Source organism: Bactrocera tryoni, unplaced genomic scaffold (assembly GCF_016617805.1).
Source record: "Bactrocera tryoni isolate S06 unplaced genomic scaffold, CSIRO_BtryS06_freeze2 scaffold_48, whole genome shotgun sequence".
NCBI classification, from domain to species: Eukaryota; Metazoa; Arthropoda; class Insecta; order Diptera; family Tephritidae; genus Bactrocera; species Bactrocera tryoni.
In genome coordinates, this window is record NW_024396172.1 from 8,590 (window position 1) to 27,247 (window position 18,658).

Genomic DNA, 18,658 nt, shown 5'->3' on the forward strand with positions numbered 1-18,658 from the left:
GTAGTAATAAATAGAATCTGTTCCAGCTCATAGCTAGTCGAAATATTTCCGGGGAAGACCCGTCAGTTTTGAACAAATCTTTGCCATTTATTCGACTATTTCTTCTGACTCCTGCAAAGAGTAAGAGACCCAAAAACGCTTCAATTTCTATTGGATCGGTCTCTACGCAGTCCCTTTCTCGTGAAAACTTATCTTTTAGGCGGGTTATTTCTTTATTTGTGCACCGAACAATCCGAATACAAACACTTTCCGAGAAAAATAACCTCCATATTTCTAGCGGCTCTTTCGTGTTTCTAGCTTCACCCTTAAGACCTGGAAGTTGTGTCACGAGATTCCTCATACGGCGCCTAACCTGACTTGATCCAGGAGTTTTATTCCACCGTGTACGCCCGTCTTTTCCGATGTAACAATCTCTGTTAATTTCATTATTTTCTGGCTCTGATTGAGAATCATCCTCTCTGTCAGAAGACTGAATTTCATCCTCAAAATCACGTGTTTCTTCTTGGGGTGGACTACCATCTTCAACTTCGCTATCAATTCATCGTCGTAATTGGAGTCTGAGCTTTCCTCTCCCAACAACAATCGAATTCGTTCATCATTCATTTTTTAATTATTTATAAACTAAAAATATCATAAATCGTTACAGTAGTTGTGAACAAATAAAATGCAATTCAAACAAACACATAAAATCAAATAAATAACACATTATTACTCATAATAAAAAAAAATATGATTTACGTAAAAAGTTGATCGTATACCCGCGTCGGTGTCACAGACCAATCAGACCGTAGAAGACCTACACGTCCTGTTCGCACGACTGTGTGCCATGTACTAACCTAAAGCGAGCCCCCAAATCATGCAGCTAGCAGAACGCCCGAGCTGTCAAAGTTCTTGGAAAAAAAATATTTCCGAAGAACTGTTTCGTCGGTCTCACAGACATGTGCGCGGGTATAGGAAGGTTAAGTATAAACAAAAATTTATTACTCGTTGCAGTTCTCTGATACATATATACATAAACATGTGGTACATACATAAGTCAACTGCATTAAGAAAAATTGTTAAAAAAAACACTGTTTTAAACTACCTGCATTCAAGCTTACTTCGTGTCTCCAAACACACCATTAAAAAAAAAAAACCAAAAACCAAACCAAATTTTCAAAGTCAAGTATGTATTCTTACTTCCAAGTTCTGGTAATACCCCTTGGGCTAACAAAGCGACAAGCAGTATCGTTTTAACATATAAGCAAAGGCAGAAGAAAAAAAAAAAACAACATAACAGTGGATATTTATGTATGTACATATATCGCGATCCAACTATTTCGCTCCTTTATCTCTCGTACGTTTTCTCTCTCTCTAAATATTTACCAACGTACCAATAAAAAGTTACAAATACATACTGACCTTTATACAAGTAATAATATATTAAATATATTTATTACTGCGGTCAAATAACTTTAGAAAAAAAAACGGAACAAACCGAAATCAAAGTATATGTACATGGAGGATATCTATATCAAAACATTGAAAAATTAAAACTAACCAACATATATATTTACGTATGCGCATTTATACATACATATATACATACTTATAGTATATATGTATGTGCATACATCGGGTACTTATTGAAATTTCTTCTTCGCGTTTCTTTTGACTAACGTATGCAGATTAACAAAACATTTGCTAATTAATTTGTGGTCCAAAACTGGAAAAACCCTTTGGGTCGTGTGTGTGGTTGTGCGCTAGCAGCAGTGTAAATATATACAAATTATATTTGAAAAGCCATATCAAATTGTGAATATAAATAAAAAAAAATTATATTTAATAAAAAATATAAAATACTGTGAAGATATTTAAGTGTCACTCTTTTGAAGTTGTGCCCGGATAAAAATAAAATATAAGATGTTGAATTTTTACCTTTTTATTTTCAAATTATAAATCTTTCACTTAAACACAAACAATAAAGGATACATAATCAAAGGCTAAAAGTAAGTATACCCAGTGGAAATAAGTGCAACGAACAATTATTAAATGAACTAATTAGAAGTATAAATATAATTTATTAACTATTTTCTCCTTTTCGGTGTATAAATAACTACCAATAATTGTAATTTAATTTGCTACTCTATTAAAGAACAATTAATTAACTTAATAGTCTATAACATTACATTATTTTGTTAGTTGCTTAATAAAATATTTCCTAAAAATAATGTGTATGTCTAAACAACTTTTACCGGGTTAGCTTTTCAACACATATAACAGCCCTATTTTGAGAAAACCTCTCAACAGATTTTTGAGGTTTGTTGTGAGGTTATTCTTGCTCAAACCTCACAAGAAAAAAGCACGGAAAAACTCACCACATGAGGTGAAAAGCATTTTGCAGTGAACCAATTGTTTCGAAGCGGCTGCAGCATCCTGAGTTGCAACGAAGGAAGCTTGATCGGAGTTGACAAACCCTCCAGAGCTGCAAATGCTGTGGTCGGAATTAGCAGAACCATTAAATCATTAAGAGGGCCACACGATCAGCAACCAGATGAAAGGAGGTAAGTTTAAAAGTGTTTGTGTGTGTTTTATCAAAAACTAGCTGACCCCGCAGCCGTTGTCCTGCGTGAAATTATGTGTTTTGAAATGAAAAAAAAGTTCAAATTATATTGTGTCGAATATGATTTATTTTCGATTTTTCTACATTTTTTTAATGTAGCACAACTTAATAAACATAATTTTTTGATTTCTGTTCTAGTGCGTAAATATACAGAGAAGATGGGTTTCCAATTCGTCAACAGGCCACGTATATCTGGCCGTGTGAAAAACATAGCATTTCCCGATTTCCTTGTGTCCTGTTGATTGTCAACACAAAGGCAATTTTCCCTGGAAATTGAATACGTTTGAACTGAAATGGCTGTCCCTTGTATTCGATAACTGCGTCATAATCAGTCGGGTTCCATTACACAGTTTCGGCGCATAAAGATTGTGAAACGTAATAATGACAGATCCAACTGTGAAACGCAATTTGGAAATTCCACTGGATAATTTACGGTTTCGTCTTCCTTGTCAAGACGAACGATCGATTTATATGAGCGCAAACCTCCCAGAATTTGACTTAGAATCTTCCAGCTTAAGTCATTAACATCGGTATTTTTGGCAGCTAAAAGTGCGTGTGCACTCAAGCAATTGCAGTTACGATAATTTGACCAATGTTCGGATAAACATTCGTGATGAATTCATCTTCAGTTGAAGTGAATTGACAAAAGGGAGGTGAAATTGGTATCAAATCACTGGAAGTATCAACCGAAATTTGCCCATTTCCAATTCTAAGCGAATACAATATAAAATGTCATCGGCTATGTCATTTTTTCGTATCCCGTAATTAACGCGAATTTGAAGGCTGATATGCCGAAATCATCTTCGCGAAAAGTATGCTAACTTCAGTGGCATGCGAAGTAACTATCGCATTGTCCTTCGTCTGTTTCCAGTGATTATCATATTTCAGCAAATGCAACTGCTGGCATGCTTCTCAAAAAGTTGCACACACTGTACCATTCACAATACGCAATGACTTAAATGAAGTTGAACCGCGAGGCGCACAACAGTCGACAAACTTTCATGAATTGCAAAAGTAAATATCCTACAAAGCGCTTTATTGCAGTTCACACCCATTCGATACTGCTGATCTCATATCGTTCAAGGCCAATAACAGCTATGTTGCTTTCTTTGGAGACGTACTTGCAAGCGTATTTGATCGATTTCACCAATCTTCAATATTCAAAATTGACATGAGTTTTGAATGTGAATTAGACAAAAGTGGCGAATATGGTACGATCCATGTGTTCTCAGCTTCGATGTGTTGTTAACGTCGATATTCACGCCTCTAAATGCTAAATGTTCTGCCATTGTCGTCTGGTGAGCGACGCTGATACAGTGAATATCCATCATTCCCATTTCCGTTTCCGAAAGAAAGCACATCAGTAGTGTTTCGTGCATTTATTGTCAAACATACAAACCAAAGTGGGATTGTAAGGTTTGCAAGGTCCATGAACCATATTGGTTTTCACCACTACGTATAATTCTGGATCTATCTCTGAATCAGGAATTTCCGCTGAAATGATTTCATCAATTTGATCTGGTGTAATCACCATCCGCATCCAAAGAAGAATGTGTGCGTGCGGCAAACCTCTTTTTTGCTACTCAAGAGAATACATTCGGCATCTAACAGCACCATATATACCATAGGTTGCTTCAAGATAAAGACCATCAAACATCGCAGTTATTTTTTAAAAAGTCGAGCTGTGATATCGTTACGATCGCTAGCTGATTGACCGCGATCTATAATTCCGCACGTATGTCATCGCATTTTGGGAGTACTTCTTGCCTTTTCTTGGGCTGCCATACGTTGATGGCAAAAAGAACGCCGACCAATATTAGCGCGACCTCTTAGTGGCTTCATAACAAATTTCAATATGCAATTGTTCAGATTGTGTGAAACACATATAAAGTTTTCACTGAATAATTTCAAATAATTTTTCCTTTGGATAGCCGGAATAAAAAAGCAAGCCATCAAAATTGAACAATTCAAATAATTTACAAATCAAAATATTGAAAAACAAAACAAACAAAAATTGAAAAAAAATGTGTATGGAAAATGTTACTTTTTGGAATTTTCCAATTATCCGACTTCTCCTCAATTAAAGTATAAGGTATTCTGTTTCTAAACCTTTCCCGATCCACAACAAACAACCTTTCAATTTCAAGATTGGTTCAACCGTTTTCTTAGTTTTACTAACAAACAAACATTAATTTTTATTGTAACGTTTGTATGGGGAAAAGAAAAGGGCTGTTTCTAGGGGTTTTCCGGAAATTATTCGAATTTTTCTCGTCGTAAAAACCATCTTTGAATTTCAACGAACATTTAAGAAAAAGAATTGGCCAAATTCGTCCAGGCGTTATTGAGTTATGAGCGTACATATGTACATTTTGACGATTCATTTTTATTTATATGGACTAATATGTTTTTCCACTCACAGTCGTTAACTCACTGAAAACACCAGGTTCGTCGCCGAGCGCGACAAGTTAAATCCCACGCGCAAATTACTGGCGGAGACTCTCCAGCAGTTGCAATATCAGAATTTGAGGAGCAGGTAATTGCAACCTTTGGCGCAGCAGCGGTTGATGAATTGTCGGGTGTTGGGATATTGGATCACCAGGTATTTTTTAATTTAACACACAATATAATATAATACCCAACAATTACCTCCCGCCCAACCGACGCGAAGGGCGCAATCCGCAAACGGAGTTTCTGCTCAGCTACAGAAACAAAATTTTTTCTACAGCCAAAATTTGGAATTAGATTAATGTAAGTTTATTATTTTTAATTGTTAAGAGAAGATGAAATAATTTTTTTAATACCAATATCATCGGCATACGCCAGCAGCTGTACACTCTTATAGAAGATGGCACCTTCTCTATTTAGTACTGCAGCTCGAACTATTTTCTCCAGAAGCAGGTTGAAGAAGTCACACGATAGGGAGTCGCCTTGTCTGAAACCTCGTTTTGTGTCGAACGGCTCGGAGAGGTACTTCCCGATCCTGACAGAGCTTTTCGTGTTGTTCAAAGTCAGTTTAAACAGCCGTATTAGTTTTGCGGGGATACCAAATTCAGACATCGCGGCATAAAGGCAGCTCCTTTTCGTGCTGTCGAAAGCAGCTTTGAAATCGACAAAAAGGTGGTGTGTGTCGATTCTCCTTTCACGGGTTTTTTCCAAGATTTGGCGCATGGTGAATATCTGGTCGGTTGTTGATTTGCCAGGTCTAAAGCCACACTGATAAGGTCCAATCAGTTTGTTGACGGTGGGCTTTAATCTTTCACCGAATACGCTCGATAGAACCTTATATGCGATGTTAAGGAGGCTAATCCCACGGTAGTTGGCGCAGATTGTGGGGTCTCCTTTTTTATGGATTGGGCAAAGCACACTTAAATTCCAATCGTTGGGCATGCTTTCATCCGACCATATTTTACAAAGAAGCTGATGCATGCTCCTTATCAGTTCTTCGCCGCCGTGTTTGAATAGCTCGGCCAGTAGTCCATCGGCCCCCACCGCTGTGTGGTTCTTCAGGCGGGTAATTGCTATTCGAACTTCTTCATGGTCGGACATTGTACGTTCACTGCCATTCAGCAGGCTGGAGAAGTGTTCCCTCCATAATCTAAGTATGCTCTGGGCATCGGTTACTAGATCACCTTTGGGGGTTATACAAAAGTATGTTCCGGTCTTGAAACCTTCTGTAAGCCGACGCATTTTTTCGTAGAATTTTCGAGCATTACCCCTGTCGGCCAGCTTATCAAGCTCTTCGTATTCACGCATTTCGGCCTCTTTCTTCTTCTGTCTGCGTCTCGCTTCCCTCTTCAACTCTCGGTATCTATCCCATCCCGCACGTGTAGTGGTCGATCGTAACGTTGCGGGGTAGGCAGTCTGCTTTCTCTCCGCTGCGACACGGCACTCCTCGTCGTACCAGCTGTTCCTTTGCACTTTCCGAAAACCAATAGTTTCGGTTGCAGCTGTACGTAAAGTGTTTGAAATGCCGTCCCACAGTTCCCTTATGCCGAGTTGTTGACGAGTGCTCTCAGAAAGCAGGAGTGCAAGCCGAGTAGAAAATCGTTCGGCTGTCTGTTGTGATTGCAGCTTCTCGACGTCGAACCTTCCTTGTGTTTGGTGGCGTGCGTTTTTTGCTGCACAGAGGCGGGTGCGAATCTTGGCTGCAACAAGATAGTGATCCGAGTCGATGTTAGGACCTCTGAGCGTACGCACGTCTAGAACACTGGAGACGTGTCTTCCGTCTATCACAACATGATCGATCTGGTTGGTGGCTTTTCGATCCGGAGACTGCCAGGTAGATTGATGTATCTTCTTGTGCTGGAATCTAGTACCACAGATAACCATATTTCGGGCCCCGGCGAAGTCAATCAGCCTCAACCCATTTGGGTTTACTTATTATCCTATCTTCTCCTGACTTCTCTTTTCCCATCCTCCCTTTTCCTATCAATTTCTCCTACAATCCCTTATGATGCCCCCAAACCAACAGCAGCGAAAATGCCAGTGCAAAAAAAATGGAGACATACGAGACACGGGAGGAGCAGGCCATTACTCTACAAAAAAAAAATTTGAGCAAAACGAGCTGTTGACGGGGGTATTGAGCCAAATGACACCAGCACTAACAGAAATGACAACGATGCTCAATAAACTTGCAGAAAAATTAAACAAAGGTAAGCTAATATTATACTCTTGAAAAATTAAGTACAAAGACATATGTATATTAATTTCTCTGTTTTAAATTACAATACATTTGCGCATGTCACTTAGGGAGAACCATTGCATTTTATCTCATCTACATATGTGTTGTTATAATAGTTATGATTACATTTTTTGTATGAGGTATTATATTTTTAAAAGAGTATATTTAATACAATAACTGAATTATTTAAATACACCTATATGTCTTTTTATTCATACTTAGAATAAAGTAAAATGAACAAAGCCCATAAGGTATTTATTTACTAGCTGACCCCGCAAGCGTTGTCCTGCGTGATATTATGTGTTTTGAAATGAAAAGAAAGTGAAATTTATATTGTGTTGAAAATTATTTATTTGAGTTTTTTCTACATAATTTTTTCAATGTAACGCAGCTTGATAAACCGCATTTTTAGTTTTCTGTTCCGGTGCGTAAATGTACAGAGAAAATGGTTTTCCAATTCGTGAACACGCCACGTATAGCTGGCCGTGTGGGAAACATGGCATTTCCAGATTTATGCCACACACTTCCAGCGATTATCCTAGTGCACTGTTGATTGTCACCTCAAATGCAATTTTCCCTGGAAACTGAATAGATTTCAACTGAAATGGCAAATCGTTGGAACTCAAAGGAATTCGTAGAATCACAGTCACTGCGTCACAATCAGTCGGGTTCCATTACATAGTTTCGTCGCATGAAGATTGCGAAACATAATAATGTCAGTTCCAATTTTGAGACGCAAATGACGCGGCGGCATACCAAGCCTCTTCAAAGAAGTTAGAAACTTTTCGATGTCAAGACAATCGGAATTTGCCCATTTTCAATTCTTAGCGAAAATGATGTAATTTGTCTTCGGCAAAGTCATTTTTGTTCGTACCCCATAATTGACGCGGCTAATATGTTGAAATGATCATCGCGAAAAGTGTGCGAACTTCAGTGGCATGCGAAGTTCCAGCAATTATAATTACTCACATGCTTCTCAAAGAGTTGCACACACCGTACCATTCACAGCACGCAATGACTCAATCGAAGTTGAACCGCGTACATTAATCTATAGCAAACGGAAGGTAGAAGCATTGTAGTTGAGAACACATCAGGATGTCCATCTATCAAGGCATTTCCGAATAGAGCAATGTTCTCGCAGACGGATAACTGACGCAAGTTGAGAAAAACTCGTCAATGTCAATATTGTTGTTGGCGATGTTTTCGCAGGCTTTATGTATTCTCTGGGTTAAAATACACTCTTTGGCCTTCTCCAAATGAACTGCGAGATACAAAACAGTCGGGAAGCCTTCATGAATTGCAAAAGTAAATATCTTAGAAAACGCTTCATCGCAGTTCACGTATCGACCCATTTGGTGACGTATTTTCAAACGTATTTGATGGATTTCACCAAACTGCAATACTGAACATTGATATAAGTTTTGAATATGAATTAGACAATAGTTGCGAGTTGGATCGTAATATCCATGTATTGTCCACTTCGATATTCACTCCTCTAAATTGAATACTGAATGTTCTACCATTGTTGTCTGGATCAATATTTGGATCAGGAATTTCCGTAGAAATTATTTTTTCAATTTGATCTGATGTAACTACCATCCACCATCCAAGGAAGAACCTTTTTTTGCCACTCAACAGAGTATATCCAGCATCTAATAGCACTATATATGTATAATAACGTTACTTCAAGACGAAGTCCATCAAACATCGTAGCTGTTGTTTGAAAAGTGCTGTGAAATCGTGACGGTTTTGCTGATTGAAAGCGATTCAATAATTCCGTAATCTATGGTGTGGCCATATTGCATTGCAAATGAATGTAACAAAGCCGCCTGTCCATAATTCCGCACGTACGTCATCGCATCTTGCAAGTACTCGTGCATGGCTTTGGGCTGCCAATGTATGTTGATGGCAAAAAGAACGCCACCCGATATTAGGGCGAGCTCTTCGTGGCATCGTAACATATTTCAATCTATAATTGATCACTTTGTATGAAACACACATAAAGTTTTCACTGAATAACACAGGTCAACACAAAATTTTACTATAACTTTAAAGCAGTAAATCTCCACTTTTTAGGTCGTAATTAGACGAAAAAAGAATATATGCCATGAAAAAGTTTGCTTTTTTATATAGGAAACCGTTTCAACGATATTTTTTAAAATATGTGGTTTTATTTCTTAATTGAAAATCAAATCACTTAAAGAAACATTTTTATTATTTTTATTAAGTTTTCAAAATAATTTACAAAAATGTAAAATATAATTTAAAAGTGCACACTTTTACTTTTCTTTTATTTTCATTGGTACTATCTCTTAATAAACCCCAAATATAGTCTCCCATCAAGTTGTAATTGTATTGGCCTTGATAACGTTGTTCGAAGCTCATAATGTCCAGGTGAAAACGTTCTCCTTGCTCTTCTGAATACGCTCCCATGTTGTTTTTGAATTTGTCTAATTGAGCATGCAGCATATGTACTTTTAATGACACTCTGCAGCACATGGCCTCAAAATTTTTTAGCATATTTTCAACTAAGTTTCCGTTGTTTTCGGCTTTGTTATTTCCTAAGAATCCAGAAACGATCGCTTTGAAACTGTTCCTTTTAGCTTTTTGAATACGATCCAGCAACGCTGTAAATTTTTGATCGGCGAAAATCTGTCCGATCTCAAAATCCCAGCTTTAACCTTTGCTTCGGATAATTTTTTTAAGTATTCAAAAGCTTCTGAGGTTTGATCCCGTTTTTTAACAAATTGTTTCATCAACCCTAACTTAATGTGCAGAAGCGGCAATAAAATTTTTTCTGCTTCCACAATTGACACAAATTTTACGTTTTCTTTTCCGATACAAAGTTCTGTGCTGTCAGGCCACGACCGTTGAGTATAATGCTTAGCATTCCTCTACTATCGCATAACCACAAATAACACGGATACTTTGTATATCCGCTTTGAAGTCCCATAAAGAGTCCCACCATTTTGAAACCTCCAATTAGCTGCCAGTTACACTCGCAATACTTTACAGATTCGAGAGCCTAAAAGCTCTGCTTTACTTTTTTGCAAATTTAAATCTCTAATCAAATCATTAAAATATTCTGTAGTGACGCAATGATGTTTTGGTTGTTCTGGTGCCGATAAAAACTCCTCATCGGAATTACTTTTATGGGAACTAAGAGCAGGAGGATAGAATCATGTGTAGAAGTACACGCAAGTGAGGAAAGTCCTCTGATTGCCATTCACTTGGGAGTGGCCGGAAACGATTCTTTTACAGATGGCTCAAGCAGCTCACGACTTCCGGTCTTTGACCAAGTATCCTCTGGGTAGCCTAAGCACATCCGTTTGAAGGCGAGCTAAAGTGAGAAGGCGAAACATCCCCTATTAGGGTTGTGAGCTGGGGTTGAAAAGGAACAACAAGCCTCGGCTGAGTGACCCCCCTTTTGATGACGACCATGGCAAACGAAATAAGGACTACGAATTGAGGGCATGCACCTGGAATGTCCGGCCCACTAGTTGGGAAGGTGCCGCTGCCCAGTTGGTTGATGTCCTCATGAAAATAAAGGCTGACATCACCGACGTCCAAGAAATGCGATGGACGGGACAAGGCGTGAGGCGAGTAGGACCTTGCGGCATTTACTACAGTGGCCACATAAAGGAGCGCAACTTTGGTGTGGGATTCGTGGTGGGAGAGAGACTCCGTCGCCGAGTACTATCATTCACTCCGGTGAATGAACGTCTAGCCCCAATCCGCATCAAAGCGAGGTTCTTCAACATATCGCTGACTTGCGCTCACGCCCCGATGGAAGAAAAGGACGATGTGACCACAGATGCCTTCTATGAGCGCTTTGAGTGCATCTATGAGAGCTGCCCCCGCCACGATGTCAAAATCGTGCTTGGTGCCTTAAAAGCCAGGGTGGGAAAAGAAGGTATCTTTGGCATTACGGTCGGTAAATTCAGCCTTCACGACGAAATATCCCCAAATGGGTTGAGGCTGATCGACTTCGCCGGGGCCCGAAATACGGTTATCTGCAGTACTAGATTCCAGCACAAGAAAATACATCAAGCTACCTGGCTGATCCAGACCGATCACGATGTGATAGACGGAAGACACGTCTTCAGTGTTCTAAACGTGCGTACGCTCCGAGGTCCTAACATCGACTCGGACCACTAACTTGTTGCAGCCAAGATTCGCACCCACCTCTGTGCAGCAAAAAACGCACGCCACCAAACACAAGGAAGGTTCGACGTCGAGAAGCTGCAATCACAACAGACAGCAGAACGATTTTCAACTCGGCTTGCACTCCTGCTCTCTGAGAGCATTCGTCAACAATTCGGTATAAGGGAACTGTGGGACGGCATTTCAAACTCCTTACGTACAGCTGCAACCGAAACCATTGGTTTTCGGAAAATGCAAAAGAACAGCTGGTTCGGCGAGGAGTGCCGTGTCGCAGCGGAGAGGAAACAGACTTCCTACCTCGCAATGTTACGATCGACCACAACACGTGCGGGATGGGATAGATACTGAGAGTTGAAAAGAGAAGCGAGACGCATTTGCAGACAGAAAAAGAAAGAACCCGAAATGCGTGAATACGAAGAGCTTGATAAGCTGACCGACAGAGGTAATGCTCGAAATTTCTACGATAACATGCGGCGGTTTACAGAAGGTTTCAAGACCGGAGCATACTCTTGTAGAACCCCCAAAGATGATTTAGGGACCGATGCCCAGAGCATACTACAATTATGGAAGGAACACTTCTCCAGCCTGCTGAATGGCAGTGAACGTACAATGCCCGACCATGAAGAAGTTCGAATAGCAATTACCCGCCTGAAGAACAAAACAGCGGCGGTGGCCGACGGATTGCCGGCCGAGCTATTCGAACACGGTGGCGAAGAACTGATAAGGAGCATGCATCAGCTTCTTGGTAAAATATGGTCGGACGACAGCATGTCATGTAGCATGACAGTAATCCATAAAAAGGGATCCCCCATAATCTACGCCATCTACCGTGAGATAAGCCTCCTCAACATCGCGTATAAGGTTCTATCGAGCGTATTGAGTGAAAGATTAAGGCCCACCGTCAACAAACTGATTGAACCTTATCGGTGTGGCTTTAGATCTATCAAATCAACAACCGACCAGATATTCACCATGCGCCAAATCTTGGAAAAAACCCGTGAAAGGAGAATCGGCACACAGCACCTCTTCGTCGATTTCAAAGCTGCTGTCGACAGCACGAAAAGGAGCTGCTTTTATGCAGCGATGTCTGAATTTGGTATTCCCGCAAAACTAATACGGCTGTGTAAACTGACTTTGAGCTACACGATAAGCTCCGTCAGGATCGGGAAGTACCTCTCCGATCCGTTCGATACCAAACGAGATTTCAGACAAGGTGACTCCCTATCGTGCGACTTCTTCAATCTGCCGCTGGAGAAACTAATTCGAGCTGCAGAACTTAATCGAGCAGGTACAATCTTTTAGAAGAGTGTACAGCTGCTGGCGTATGCTGATACCATTGACATCATTGGCCTTAACAACCGCGCCGTTAGTTCTGCTTTCGCTAGAAAGGATAAGGCAGCGAAGCAAACGGATCTGGTGGTGAACGAGAGGGCAAGACGAAATATCTCCTGTCATCAAACAAACAGTCGTAACTTCGAAGTCGTAGATAATTTCATCTATCGGGGAACCTGCGTCAACATAAACAATAACCTCAGCCTCGAAATCCAATGCAGGATATCTCTTGCCAACAGGTGCTACGTCGAACTAAGTAGGCAATTGAGAAGATCATGTCTTCCGAATGGACAAAAACACTTCAGCTCTGAAAGTATTATACGCTGTACACGCAGAGGAAGAGGAAGACCTCCACATCGTTGGAAGGACTAGGTGGAGACGGACCTGGCTTCGCTTGGAATCTCCTATTGAAGCTACCTGGCGAAAAGAAGAAACGACTGGCGCGCTGTTGTTGACTCGGCTATATCCGGGTTAGCGGTATCCACGCCAGTAAAAAAGAAGAGAAAGCCACACTGATAAGGGCCAATCAGTTTGTTGACGGTCTCCTTAAATTTTTCACACAATACGCTCTATAGAACCTTATACGCGATGTAGAAAGGGCTTGACCCACGGTAGTTTACGCGGACTGTGAGGTCTCCTTTTTGCGGATTGGGCAGACCACACTTAAATTCAAATCGTTGGGCATACTTTCGTCCCACCATATTCTACAAAGAATCTGACACGTGCTCCTTGTCAGTTCTTCGCCGCCGTGTTTGAATAGCTTGGCCGGCAATCCATCGGCCCCCGCCGCTTTGTTGTTCTTCAGGCGGGTAATTGCTATTCGAACTACTTCATGGTCGGACAAAGGAACGTCTGCTCCATCGTTAACGATTGTGGAATCGGGTTCCCCTTTTCTTGGCGTTATGCTTTCACTGCCATTCAGCAGGCTGAAGAAGTGTTTCCTCCATGATTGTAGTATGCTCTGGGCATCGGTTACTAGATCATCTCCTTGGGTTCTACAAGAGTATGCTCCGGTCTTGAAACCTTTTGTTATTCGCCGCATTTTTTCGTAGAATTTTCTAGCATTACACTTGTCGGCGAGCTTGTCAAGTTCTTAATACTCACGCATTTCGGCCTCTTTCTTTTTCTGTCTGCAAATGCGTCTGGCTTCCCTCTTCAACTCTCGGTATCTATTCCATCCCGCACGTGTTGTGGGCAATCGTAACATTGCGAGGTAGGCAGTCTGTTTTCTCTCCGCTGCGACACAGCACTCCTAGTCGTACCAGCTGTTCTTTTGCATTTTCCGAAAACCAATGGTTTCGGTTGCAGCTGTACGTAAGGAGTTTGAAATGCCGTCCCACAGTTCCCTTATACCGAATTGTTGACGAGTGCTCTCTGAGAGCAGGAGTGCAAGCCGAGTTGAAAATCGTTGGGCTATCTGTTGTGATTGCTGCTTCTCGACGTCGAACCTTGCTTGTATTTGTTGACGTGTATTCTTTGCCGCACGGAGGCGGGTGCGAATCTTGGCTGCGACAAGATAGTGGTCCGAGTCGATGTTAGGATCTCGGAGCGTACGCACGTCGAGATCACAATATTATCGATCTGATTTGTGGTGTTTCGATCCGGAGACAGCCAGGTAGCATGATGTATTGTCTTTTTGCTGGAACTACACATAACCATAATTCGGGTCCCGGCGCTGTCGGTAAGCCTTAACCCATTCGGAGATGTTTCCTCGTGGAACCTGAATTTCCGACTGTTGCGCCAAAGATACCTTCCTTGCCCACCCTGCCGTTAAAGTCGTCAAGCACGATTTTGACATTGTGGCAGGGGCAGTTCTCATAGTTGCGCTCTAAGCGCTCATAGAAGGCATCTTTCGTCGCATCGTCCTTCTCTTCCGTCGCTGCGAGGGCGCAAATCAGTGATATGTTGCCACTAGCTGTGTAGTGGCACCTGCCCATATGGTTCCTCAACGATAATTTTACAATGGAGCAGATATTTTAAATTGTGAGGTGAAGAAATTCTGGTTAGAAGCTGAGACCAATTCTATTTTGAACATTGGTTGTGGGACTTTATTTCTGTTAAAAATATTTACTGCAGATTTAATACGAAAATTATATTCTCTCAGTGCTACTTTAACATCGTTAGAGTTTACCGTAAACTCTATACCTTTTATAACCAATACTAGGCCTTTAGAGCTCTTCAGTTAGTAGGAATAGTAATTCTTGTTATTATTTTATAAGAATTTATAACACCCATGAAAGTTTTTCAGTGTATGTTTTTTTTTGTTTTATCTATGTTACCTTTTTTCAAGGGCACAATGTGAAAACTGTTTGTGCCAATCGCCTACTATTATATATTGTTTATTTTGGATAAAAGTGCATTTGAGCTACTCTCAAGCAAATATATTGAAGGGCATGTAGCGATCAATACCAGCCTGAACAGATGGTCCTTTTCTGCTTGGTACATTCTTACCGTTTGTTTTCCTGTGTTGCCCGGCTATTTGGTGGTACTTGCATAGTGGTTGCTTCCAGCTGATTTGTTGTTGCCCGATTACAATTTACTGTTGCTTCTGCTTATTGCGTCCTTTGCTTACTTTCCATTTCAGCTGATTACTACGATGACTCATCCCGTTAAATCTTTTTTTTGCCAGACGTTGTTTTTGTTGGGTTCACCGAGTGCCGCCAATCTTGCAACTGCCGAGCTTTTCACTGTGATGCCAATTGATGGCAGATTGAGTAACGTTTAAAGTGCAGCCGTTCGAGTGGTTCTTAGTGGTTAGTCAGAGAGCATCAAGCCATTGTATTTGGTCCAAGGGTTTTCGGTTTTCTGTATGATATTTTACTTGCAGCGGTTCTCCACAACAAAGCGCCGCAATTTAAGATTGGCTTGCCTACCAATGTGTAATACAATGCATAAGAACAGGTGAAAGGGCTCTCCTATACATTGAGGTTCCACGTCAGTTAATTGTCCGAAATTACTCCCAGTTACCTGGTATGATTTTTAGTAGTTACCTCTACCACGCTGAGACTCAGATTTCCATGGCGGAATCTTGTACTTTCTTGTAAAGAGTACCATGTGCGCCTAACCGTCCCTTTGGGGTATGACTTTTCGAGCGCTATTCATCACGCCTCTAATTGCGTGCCTCTATGTCGTGTGCATTAGGGATCAGTTTGGGTGCACTTCCTTGATATTTACCCAGAAGCTCTTTCGCTACATATAACAACAAAAGCTTTTGAACCACGCAGTTTTTTTACGACAACCTGTCAGATATTTTTATAATAACAACAAAAAATGGCACTGACAAATTGTCAAGGCAATGCGGCTACTACATATTGGGGATGGTAGAAAAGAACTGCAACCAAATACGCAGACTGATGCCATAACCTTGCCAGCCGACTTTTTCGTCTTTCCACGCTTGAGGACCGGTTTACCATGTGCAGTCCGCTAGGCTGTCAGTCGATTGGATTCCAGTGTGAAATGATGGAGCCATGTTTCTATTGTCACTCACCGACGCACAAATTCGGTTTTATTACGATTAAAGACCACTCAAACACTCTTCAGAATCAACAATTCGTTGTTTTTCTTAGATTATGAACTTTCGCGGCATCCTCTTTCGCCACTTTCACTGCCTTCATTGTCCTCGGCGCTTATTTCGCCTCTTTCCAACTTAGCAAAACTCTTTTGCTGGTTTCTATGGTGCCCAAATTCAATATTATTTTTCAATACCATTTTTCCCTCAAAAAGCAATGCTTTATTAACACACGAAATGCTTTTTGATCCATTCTTTGTAAACCTTGTGTTAATTGCTTCACCCAAAATGCTATATCTCTTAAACTAATAGTTTCTCAGTTGCCAAATTTATAATCACCCTGAGTAACGAACTCATGACGGATTGATCTCTTATTGGAGGGTGTCATCAGAGCCTTCAATGTCGGATCGGATTCGGGATCGGATAAAGGGGCCGACTGACACATTACTAGCTTGGATGGAACTTTTACGACCAGTCCGGAGAAGAGAGTTACGTCATTTTTGCGTGTACATTTTCCGCCTAGATTGGGTAGTTGCAACACAACTGTTTACTGTAGACTCAGTCAGATGGACTGCGACTTCGTTCTGCAAATTCAAGCCTCGGGAGGCGGACGGCATCTTTTCGGCTCTTTTGCATTAGGGAGAGAAAGTTTAAGCCTACATTATGAGAGATGGTCTGGCACTGGCATATATCCCTGAACCATTGAGGAAAGCGAAGGTGATCTTTATATCGAAGGTGGGAATGAAGGACTACTCACTGACTAAATCCTTCAGACCGATTGGTCTAACTTCCTTCTTATTTAAGTGTATGGAAAAGATCTTGGATAACGGAGTAAGTTCGAAGGCGTTGAAAACGTCACCTCTGCATGCGAACCTGCATGCTTACAGAACAAGCAGATCAACCAATTCCACTCTGTAGCAATTAACCTCCGAGATACAGAGTTGGCTGTAAAAGGGGGAGGTAGCAAGAGCACTAGAGAAAAGGAATCTGGCGACACCGGCGTGCAGATGGATAGAGGCTTTACTGCGCACTCGAATAGCAGAAACCACAGCAGGAGATACCAGTATTCATCTCGGCACTACAAGGGGCTGCCCACAGGGAGGAGTGCTATCGCTCCTGTTGTGGAGCCTCGTCGTGGAAAAATCTTGTGTTGCTAGCTAACAGTAGAATCCGCTGTCAACGATATGCGGACGACACTGATATTAAAGCCATAGAAAAGTTTGAAGAAACTATCTGCGATATCACACAAAGAGAACTAAGTCTAGCCAAGGAATGGTGCAAGAGTGTTGAACCCCTTGAAGATGACCATCCTCCCGTTTAGGAGTCGCAGGTCTCTTCATGGCCTCAGGAACCTAATACTCGGGGGCAGAGAGATGGAAATGTCTAATATCGTCAAACATCTTGGTCTCACGCTAGATTCCTGTGCTTGCAAGCCAAGGATTGTCAGATGTACACCTTTATCGTGCGCCCGATTATCACATATAAAGCGGTGGCTTGGGCTTCAATTATCAAAGCTGTAACAACTCGCCTGCGTCTGCAAGTCGAGAGCCAAGCGTACATGTCCGATGTTGGTACCTGAAGTGTTGCTGGAACTCACATGGCTTTACCTAGTAATCGGTCAAGTCGCCAAAAACACACTGCTCCAAATGACAAGTGAAGGATTGGCAGAGGTAAGTTAACTCTTCCAATCGCATGGAGAACCTAAGTGGCGAAATACCAATGGCTCTTCTCTTTCTGGATAGAACTACCAAAAGGGTTAACTTCAGTAGGAAGTTTAAAGTTACCCTCAGCAGTAAGGCCGAATGGAACTATCCCGCTCTCGAGTTACTGTTTAGGCACAGCATATCGTGGTACACCGACGGCTTGAAAACGTCGGAGAGAAGTGGCGCAGTGGTCGCACGCACAAACTCTCTATACCTATGGATAATTTTCGGAGCATATTCCAAACAGAGGTCTTTGCTATAATCCTGTGTGTAGAGTTAAACGTTTAACACAAGTATCGCAATGAACGTATACCAAGCGATAGTCAAGGGGCACTCAGAGCGATTTCCGCTTTCGAGAATCGCTATTCGCTATTGGGACAGGAGTGTATGGAACGTCTAAATAGTCTAATAACCGCGTGCACCTTATTTGTGTGCCAGGTCACAAAGGTATAGCCGGAAATAAACTGGTTAATGAGCTTGCCCGCTCCGCGGTAGGGCCCAACACCATAAAGGAGCTGCACTGCAAAGAAGAAGCAGTGGGTGGATAGAAGCATTGGTAATAACCCCTAGGCAAGCGTCACGCCAAGTTGGTAATGGGTGGTTACAACCTTAAATGGTTAAATATGTACTCAACCTCCCAAAGGCCAAACTCAGGCTAATTGCCGCCT